Source organism: Rhinoderma darwinii, chromosome 7, assembly GCF_050947455.1.
Source record: "Rhinoderma darwinii isolate aRhiDar2 chromosome 7, aRhiDar2.hap1, whole genome shotgun sequence".
NCBI lineage: Eukaryota > Metazoa > Chordata > Amphibia > Anura > Rhinodermatidae > Rhinoderma > Rhinoderma darwinii.
The window spans coordinates 129,609,232-129,619,114 of record NC_134693.1 but is presented as its reverse complement, the minus strand read 5'-3'; the positions used below and the strand labels follow the sequence as shown (position 1 = coordinate 129,619,114).

At 41.8% G+C, this 9,883-nt stretch overlaps 1 protein-coding gene across 1 annotated transcript in view; it reads left to right on the top strand.

Moving 5' to 3' along the window:
* The window catches only part of TAFA4 (TAFA chemokine like family member 4), a 149,900-nt gene that overhangs the window by 54,330 nt on the left and 85,687 nt on the right, over positions 1 to 9,883 (top strand). The window lies entirely within an intron of this gene.

Below are 9,883 nucleotides of genomic sequence, written 5' to 3'. Positions count from 1 at the left end.
TAACCAGGAGTACTGTATTAATCTGTGAGGTCAGGTCTGACATGCGTGACCCTATCAATCATATGATACTGACTGGACTCTTTAAGGACATGGGACGTCAATACCCGCTGATTGTGCGTTGGTTCCAGCAGACATTACAGTCCAGCCATTTCATCATTTACAAAAACTTTCCTCCTCTGTTCAATGTTAAGCACAGAACTTTACTGTGAAAACTGTGAATCTATGGAACAGCCGACCGCGGGAGCCGTCACAGCAGGCACAGGAGATGCTGCAAAAAAGGCAAAGATCATTTCCTAGAAGGAAAAAATATTAGCTCCTATGTGTAGAATTTGTTCGCTTCCCTTTTTCCCATCCCTTGGTTGAACTTGATGGACATGTGTCTTTTTTCAACCGTACTAAGGCCTCATGCACACGACCGTATTTTTCCCCACCCGTAAATACTGGCGTAAATACGGGTCCGGTGTCACACGTATTCCACCCATTTTGCACCAGTATTTACGAACGCGTGCCCGTAAATATGGGTCCGGTGTCACCCGTATTCCACCCGTATTTACGGGCACGTTTTTGGCGGCAAAATAGCACTGCACTAATCGGCAGCCCCTTCTCTCTATCAGTGCAGGATAGAGAGAAGGGACAGCCTTTTCTGTAATAAAAGTTAAAGAAATTCATACTTACCCGGCCGTTGTCTTGGTGACGCGTCCCTCTCTTCACATCCAGCCCGACATCCCTGGATGACGCGGCAGTCCATGTGACCGCTGCAGCCTGTGATTGACCTGTGATTGGCTGCAGCGGTCACATGGCCTGAAACGTCATCCAGGACGTCGGGCCGGATGTCGAGAGGGACGCGTCACCAAGGCAACGGGCGGGAGACCGGACTGGAGGAAGCAGGAAGTTGTCGGTAAGTATGAAAGTCTTTTATTTTTATTTTTTACAGGTTTATACTGATCGGTAGTCACTGTCCAGGGTGCTGAAAGAGTTACTGCCGATCAGTTAACTCTTTCAGCTCCCTGGACAGTGACTATTTACTGACGTCGCTTAGCAACGCTGCCGTAATGACGGGTGCACACATGTAGCCACCCGTCATTACGAGAGCTCCATAGACTTCTATGGACTGTCCGTGCCGTTATTACGGCCTGAAATAGGACATGTTCTATCTTTTTCAACGGCACGGGCACCTTCCCGTGAGAAAACGGGAAGGCACCCGTCGCCAATAGAAGTCTATGAGCCCGTTATTACGGGTCGTAATTACGACCCGTAATAACGGGAGTTTTTACGGTCGTGTGCATGAGGCCTTACTAAGTAACTATGCAACTGCCGTTAGATAATGGATAGCTTTCTGCAGGGCCGGATTTATAGAAAATGGGGCCCTGGGTAACAAGCAAAGTCAATTTAGACAGTTGTTCTCAAAATATAAGCCTACATAATACCACCTTATAGTGCCAAACTAATACTTCCATATACAGCCCACAGAATACCACCTTATAGTGCCAAAATAATACCTCCATATACAGCCCACATAATACCACCTTATAGTGCGAAAATAATACCTCCATATACAGCCCACATAATACCACCTTATAGTGCGAAAATAATACCTCCATATACAGCCCAAATAATACCACCTTATAGTGCCAAAATAATACCACCATATACAGCCCACATAATACCACCTTATAGTGCCAAAATAATACCTACATATACAGCCCACATAATACCACCTTATAGTGCCAAAATAATACCCCCATATACAGCCCACAGAATACCGCCATATAGTGCCAAAATAATACCTCCATATACAGCCCACAGAATACCACCTTATAGTGCCAAAATAATACCACCATATACAGCCCACATAATACCACCTTATAGTGCCAAAATAATACCCCCATATACAGCCCACAGAATACCGCCATATAGTGCCAAAATAATACCTCCATATACAGCCCACATAATACCACCTTATAGTGCCAAAATAATACCTCCATATACAGCCCACAGAATACCGCCATATAGTGCCAAAATAATACCTCCATATACAGCCCACAGAATACCGCCATATAGTGCCAAAATAATACCTCCATATACAGCCCACATAATACCACCTTATAGTGCCAAAATAATACCACCATATACAGCCCACATAATACCACCTTATAGTGCCAAAATAATACCTCCATATACAGCCCACATAATACCACCTTATAGTGCGAAAATAATACTTCAATATACCACCAAATAGTTCCCAAATAATTTGGAGCATCCAAATAATACTTAAATAAAGATCGCAGATAATACTGCCATATAGTTCCATCATAATACTGCAATTCAATTCCCAAATAATACCACCATGCACCGCCAAATAATACAGTTTTTTTTTTGTTTGCTAATGGGGTTGCTGTCTGTAGGAGCCCCTAAGTAATTGGGGTCCCTGGTCAGTTGCCCTATAAAACCAGCGCTGACTTTCTCAATCTTTCAAGCCCCTAATTGACGAAGTGATGGACAAACTGTATGTAAATATGGGCCATGTGTGTGGGTATGCAATTTTTTCATGCACTTCCGGGAAGGGGCATACGTTCCATTGAGGGAGCCGGATCAAATAGGGACCCACTTCTTAGGTATATTTTACACCATCTTACATCTGGTAGATTGCTGGCCTTCTTCCTTCCATTAGAAGAGAAACGGGCATCATGACCTTTGGGCCTATTCCCCCTTTCCTCTATGGCCTGGGCAGGTTCCCACACTCCCTATGGGGTAGGAGGCTAACATGAGTTGAGCCCCCATTCACTGAGCATCATTTCAGCTGCTAGTGCTGCCTTTATGGAACATACACCCTTACATCCACACCATAAAATGTGACAATTTTTATACAGACATCGAAAATTATGCTTCTTAGCAAACTTACTTAAAGTATAGGACAAGAACTTAAGACCACCAACCTATGAGTGACCGCTCCTCCAAATATTGTATGACACCAGTCATAATACCAAACACTATGGGGGAGATTTACTATTAAAAATGCACCACATTTTATTAACTATATTATACACTTTGATTGACAAGCGCGGCAAGAGGGCGTGACAATAAAAAGTGGGTGTGGCCTAGCAGAAATGGGGCGTGGTTTAAATTGCAACACTGTGCCCCAAAATTTTTGCACAAAAATGGCTTAAACCAAGCCAACCAGGAGGTGGTATAAGAAAGGGAAAAGTTTCTAGCATGCCAAGCTAAATTTATCATACAGCGTGCACCATTTTGATCAATTTGTCGCATTTTCTGACTGCCTTGTCTAAGTTTACACTGTCTAAAACTTAGACAGTATTAGACAAGCGGCCCCTGTGGTCTAAGGGTCCTAATTAGACCATGCCCTATACCCATGAATACATTACCCAGCACGTGGGCGTCCTGATATGTAAAACATTAAAGGGCTCACCCCATACATAAACATGGAGGGCAATTACTTTACTTGTACAATAGTAAACAAACATTTTCTTAACGTAAAGTCAATGCGCAATGTCATTATCATTGTTTTGACTACTACAAAAAAATTGAAAGCCCAAGTCCAATTAAAATGTGGCCTAATTAACACTAAACGCTCCAGTGATAGTAATTGGTCCTTTAGAGATTTGTAGCTAAATAGCCATTAACTTGTTTTTTTGTTTTTTAATGGCACAGGTCGGCATGCGAAGAGATAAATATGGAGGTTGCGGAGACTGGATCGGGTAGATCTGGATGTTTGTTTTTTTTATAAATAATTGATTATTGAAATGCTCATATAAAGCAGATTTTAGAATGACGAGCTCTAGACATGTTCATTAATCAATTAAACAATAAAAATATTCAGGTGTATTTATTTATGCAGCAGAAAACCGCACCACTACATGACGATCACGCAAATTTCTTAAAGGGGTTGTTTGGGTATTTAGAATTGGGTTTCCAAACCATTCAGGACATTCTGAGTTATTAGAAAGGGGTCCCTTATTCTGGACTTTCATCACTTCGAGTAGAGAGTGGCTACAAAGAGTTAGGCCTCATTTACACGAGCGTAATATACGCGCGTGCGACGCGCGTGCTTTTCACGCGTGTCGTACGCACCTATATTACTCTATTGGGCAGTGCAGACAATGCGTGAATTTTGTGCAGCGCGAGTGCGTTGCGTAAAACTCATGACATGTTCTATAATCGTGCGTTTTTCGCGCATCACGCACCCATTGAAGTCAATGGGTGCGTGAAAACCACGCATGCCGCACGGAAGCACTTCCGTGTGAACTGCGTGATTCGCGCAAGAGCTGTCAAACTCTGAATGTAAACATTAAAGCACCACGTGCTTTTCTGTTTACAAACATCCAAACGGAGTGTCAGAATTTAGAGATGAGCGAACCGAACTTCACCGGGTTCGGCCAAACTCGTTTTGACCGAACCCGGCAAAAAAATTTCCGGTACGCGACGTCAGGAGACAGTCACTGTCCAGGGTGCTGAAAGAGTTAAACTGTTTCAGCACCCTGGAAAGTGACTGACGTCGACTAGCCTCATCTCTATGATGGCGGCTGCGCGAAAATCACGCAGCCGCGCATCATACACTGATGACACACGGAGCTGTCAAGTGCCTTTTGTGCACGCAAAACGCTGCGTTTTTTTGCGTGCGCAAAACGCACACGCTCGTGTAAATGAGGCCTAACTCTGTGTCTGGAGGACCCAGCACATTGATGCATTACACATACAGCCCATTGATTTAATGGGCACCAAGTAATGCTTCATTTCCCCTGTAGTGGCGCTGCAGGGAAATTTAACACTTGCTGCCAGGTCCTCATGCACATTACAGCTGATCACTGGGATTACCAGTGATGCTAGCTGTGATTAGCATATTTCCGGGGGACCCTTCTAAGCAAAAAAGGATTGTCAAAAGTGAACAACCCCTTTAATGGTCACAACCCTTGCGATAGGCTCTGGCAACTTTTTTTCTCACTAGTCACAGATTTGCATTTACATCTATTTGCGTGTGATTTCATGTAGCCATGTAAGACATAACATAATTTTGGTTAAGTCTCATCAGTGACTAACAAGCCACGCCCCATTCGCACCACACCTTTGCATGCCACGCCCCTTTTAATGGCAACATTCCAAAGTGTCTCAGCTTCAAAAAATGTCTCAGATTTTTATAAATTTGGTACAAATCGTTTAACCTCAATTTTATAGCTGTGACTCCTAGTCCATGGTCTATAGCAGAATTCACACTTTATATGAATATTGGCCAATTCTAAAAAGTTTATTAATAATTCCAATGAAATCTGTGCAATTCTTTTCCTCCCCTTGGAACCTACCATTCTGAAATAATGTGCTTGTCCCTACAAATTGGGAGTTGACTTCCTCTATACTGAACATTACGACCGTGGTTTATGAGCGCCAACAAAAGATTGTAAAGTTTTTATTGGAGTTTTAAACATCTCCTCAAGAGTCTCTTTACTGTATTTTGGAATGAACACGGTTTATTACAGTGTAAAAGTATTTTCGAAGTAGAGTGAGATATACTCTAGGTGTCATAGAGTTACATTTTAAGTGCTGGTTCACTTTTAGTTAGTGCTCCAGAGTATACTATAGTAAGAAAGAACAGGAAATTGCAACCAACGTCAGCCATTTTGGAGACTATGTGTCTGGTATTTGTCACTTGGTCACCCAGTCTGAAACAAAAAAAAACAGATACTATTCTCTGCACTTTCTTCTTTCCTAACCTTTTCCTCTTTTCATTCAATCAGTCTTGTGCATGTTTTACCCATAGTCATGTCCATTTACCTTCTGAGCCTACCAGAATTAGAAAACAAGCGGAAGGTACGCCAATACTGGGCTAGAAATGACTGTATGACAGCCCACATGCACCATGAGCGCAAATTCCTCCTATAAGGGTTTCCATTCAAGGCAACAACCTAGAAGAAAACACTGGCCCATTGGTGCTCAGAACAATGGAGCACAGAACTTTAAGATTTTAGAAGTTTATGCTTATCTTTTGGATCTCCGTTTTCATGAATTTTTCAAAACAATGGCGTGGTGACTCTAAAATTAACTTATAGGGGTTGTCCAAGATTAGACAAAAACATAGCTGCTTTATTTAAAAAACAGTGCCACACCTGTCCACAGGTTGTGTGTGGTATTGCAGCTTAGCACCATTTACTTCAATGATTCAGCGTTGCAATACCAGGCACAAACTAAGGACAGCTGTGGCGCTGTTTATTGAAGAAAGCAGCCATGTTTTTTCTTATCCTGGGCAACCCTTTTAATCTTTAGGATATGACAATGACATAGATATGATTGAGTTCTCATAAGAATGGACTCCCTCCTTTTGGGAGAAAAGAGGTCCCGTAACTCCTATTTTGCAGAAGCGGGATTCCCACCTATGAGATATTTATGACTTATCCTACATATATACTGTACCAACAATGTATTTTAAATGGATTATTGAAAAGCTCTGCTACTGCCTAATATGCTTTGTTTTTCCATTCCTCACCATTTTCCAGATCTCTGTTTGCCTTCAGTGAATGGAAAAATTCTGGTTTCCATCCGTAGGCTAAAGACCTGTCCTGATCATACCCAACTGACACAAAGGTCTCAGCTGTGCACCTTGATGGACATGATCAGGATGGGTTTCTAGTCACTGACAGCATACAGAGATTTTTAAAATGATAAGAAATGTAAACACAAAGTATACAGTATACAAAGCATATTATAAAGTTGCAGAACTTTTTATTGTACAATGGAAAAACAGATATTCAAGTTTGGATGGCTCAGTATTATCCATTATTAACTGTGTGGCATGATCAATGACAGTTCATTTACACCCCCCCCCCCCTTTACGACAGCGAAATCCTTATAACCCACTTATCGTGCTCTTAAGCAGCAGTTTAATTGCAAAGAGCCTCTGGAACGCAAGGTCAAGCTGAATGCAAATGATCATTAACCGCATCTGACTGCTGAATGCAATTGTGTACTCGCTCTGTGGTGGGGGCTCATGCGAGTACGTTTATCAGCCACTTGGTTTAGAAACACAGGAGACATAAGACTTTGCAGAGAAAGACATAGAGTCAAAATTATTTTAAGAAACAATACCCTTTAAAAGAACTCCAAACCTAGGATCTAGGGCCAACATATATAAAATTGCTGCACAGTTGAATGCAATTTATAATTCTCTGTTATCAGCCATTTCAGGCAGCGGAGAGGCGGCCTGTAGAGTTCTTTAATGGGATATCTTAAAGGAAGTCCCAAAAAATGCTTGTCCCCTACTAATTGTATATCACCAATCATTACACACTCAGCCTATTTATTTTATTGGGCACCATGTAATACTACTTTTTCCCTGTGGTGGCGCTGTAGAAAAATTTAACACTTGCTGCCAGGTTCCTCAACACATTACAGCTGATTGCTGGGGGTCCTTACAATATATCCAGTTCTACAATTTACATTGTTTCTGTAGGTTCTCATATTAGCAGCTCTTTTTATAGGCAGTAAAGGGGTTGTACAGGATTAGAAAAACATGGCTGCTTTCTTCCAGAAACAGTGCCACACCTGTCCATGGGTTGTGTCTGGTATTGCAGTTCAAGTGAATATACGGATGTAGCCATCTTTATCTTGACTCTGATAACTCGCTGCAGTGTGATATCACACAACGACAGCCATTGAAAAGCCATTGAAAGAGTCAAGATAAGGGATCTAGCCACTTTGTATTTAATGTGTTAAAAGTAAAAATAAAGACGGCTAGATCTGTAAGTGAGCTGCAATACCTTGCACAACCTGTGAACAGGTGTGGCATTGTTTTTGGAAGAAAGCAGCCATGTTATTCTAATCCTGTAAAACCCTTTTAAGTTATTTATATGGTGGCAGCCATGATCCGTCATGGAAGTATAGGACTAATTAAGACTAATGACACTGCTAAAACAGCATCAACTATCTATGAGGTCTAATTCAAGAATATTCTGGTAATCTAGCAATGATATTTAGCACTGGGATCAATGTTGGCTCTTTAGAGGGGTTCTGGACCTTCATTACAAACAGTGACTCTCACTCTGGAGGACTAAACACGTCTCAGTCATTACACAGACAGCCCATTTTTTATTTTATCGTGCAATTCTTCTTTTTCCCTGTGGGGGTGCTGCAGGTAAATTGAACACATCCTGCTGAGTTGCCCCTCGGATTACAATTGATTACTGGGTGTCCTATATAAATGTTCTAGGCAAATACAGTGGAGGAAATAAGTATTTGATCCCTTGCTGATTTTGTAAGTTTGCCCCTTGTCAAAGACATGAACAGTCTAGAATTTTTAGGCTAGGTTAATTTTACCAGTGAGAGAAAGATTATATAAAAAAAATTAAAAAAAATCACATTGTCAAAATGATATATATTTATTTGCATTGTGCACAGAGAAATAAGTATTTGATCCCTTTGGCAAACAAGACTTAATACTTGGTGGCAAAACCCTTGTTGGCAAGTACAGCAGTCAGACGTTTTTTGTAGTTGATGATGAGGTTTGCACACATGTTAGATGGAATTTTGGCCCACTCCTCTTTGCAGATCATCTGTAAATCATTACGATTTCGAGGCTGTCGCTTGGCAACTCGGACCTTCAGCTCCCTCCATAAGTTTTCGATGGGATTAAGGTCTGGAGACTGGCTAGGCCACTCCATGACCTTAAGGTGCTTCTTTTTGAGCCACTCCTTTGTTGCCTTGGCTGTATGTTTCGGGTCATTGTCGTGCTGGAAGACCCAGCCACGAGCCATTTTTAATGTCCTGGTGGAGGGAAGGAGGTTGTCACTCAGGATTTGACGGTACATGGCTGCATCCATTCTCCCATTGATGCGGTGAAGTAGTCCTGTGCCCTTAGCAGAGAAACACCCCCAAAACATAATGTTTCCACCTCCATGCTTGACAGTGGGGACGGTGTTCTTTGGGTCATAGGCAGCATTTCTCTTCCTCCAAACACGGCGAGTTGAGTTAATGCCAAAGAGCTCAATTTTAGTCTCATCTGACCACAGCACCTTCTCCCAATCACTCTCAGAATCATCCAGACGTTCATTTGCAAACTTCAGACGGGCCTGTACATGTGCCTTCTTGAGCAGGGGGACCTTGCGGGCACTGCAGGATTTTAATCCATTACGGCGTAATGTGTTACCAATGGTTTTCTTGGTGACTGTGGTCCCAGCTGCCTTGAGATCATTAACAAGTTCCCCCCGTGTCGTTTTCGGCTGAGCTCTCACCTTCCTCAGGATCAAGGATACCCCACGAGGTGAGATTTTGCATGGAGCCCCAGATCGATGTCGATTGACAGTCATTTTGTATTTCTTCCATTTTCTTACTATTGCACCAACAGTTGTCTCCTTCTCACCCAGTGTCTTACTTATGGTTTTGTAGCCCATTCCAGCCTTGTGCAGGTCTATGATCTTGTCCCTGACATCCTTAGAAAGCTCTTTGGTCTTGCCCATGTTGTAGAGGTTAGAGTCAGACTGATTAATTGAGTCTGTGGACAGGAGTCTTTTATACAGGTGACCATGTAAGAGCTGTCTATAATGCAGGCACCAAGTTGATTTGGAGCGTGTAACTGGTCTGGAGGAGGCTGAACTCTTAATGGTTGGTAAGGGATCAAATACTTATTTCTCTGTGCACAATGCAAATAAATATATATCATTTTGACAATGTGATTTTCTTATTTTTTTTATATAATCTATATCTCACTGGTAAAATTAACCTAGCCTAAAAATTCTAGACTGTTCATGTCTTTGACAGTGGGCAAACTTACAAAATCAGCAAGGGATCAAATACTTATTTCCTCCACTGTATGTTACAGGACTATGGGAAGTTGATCTACTGGTTTTAAATAATCTAGAGAGTAATTCTAAACAATTATATT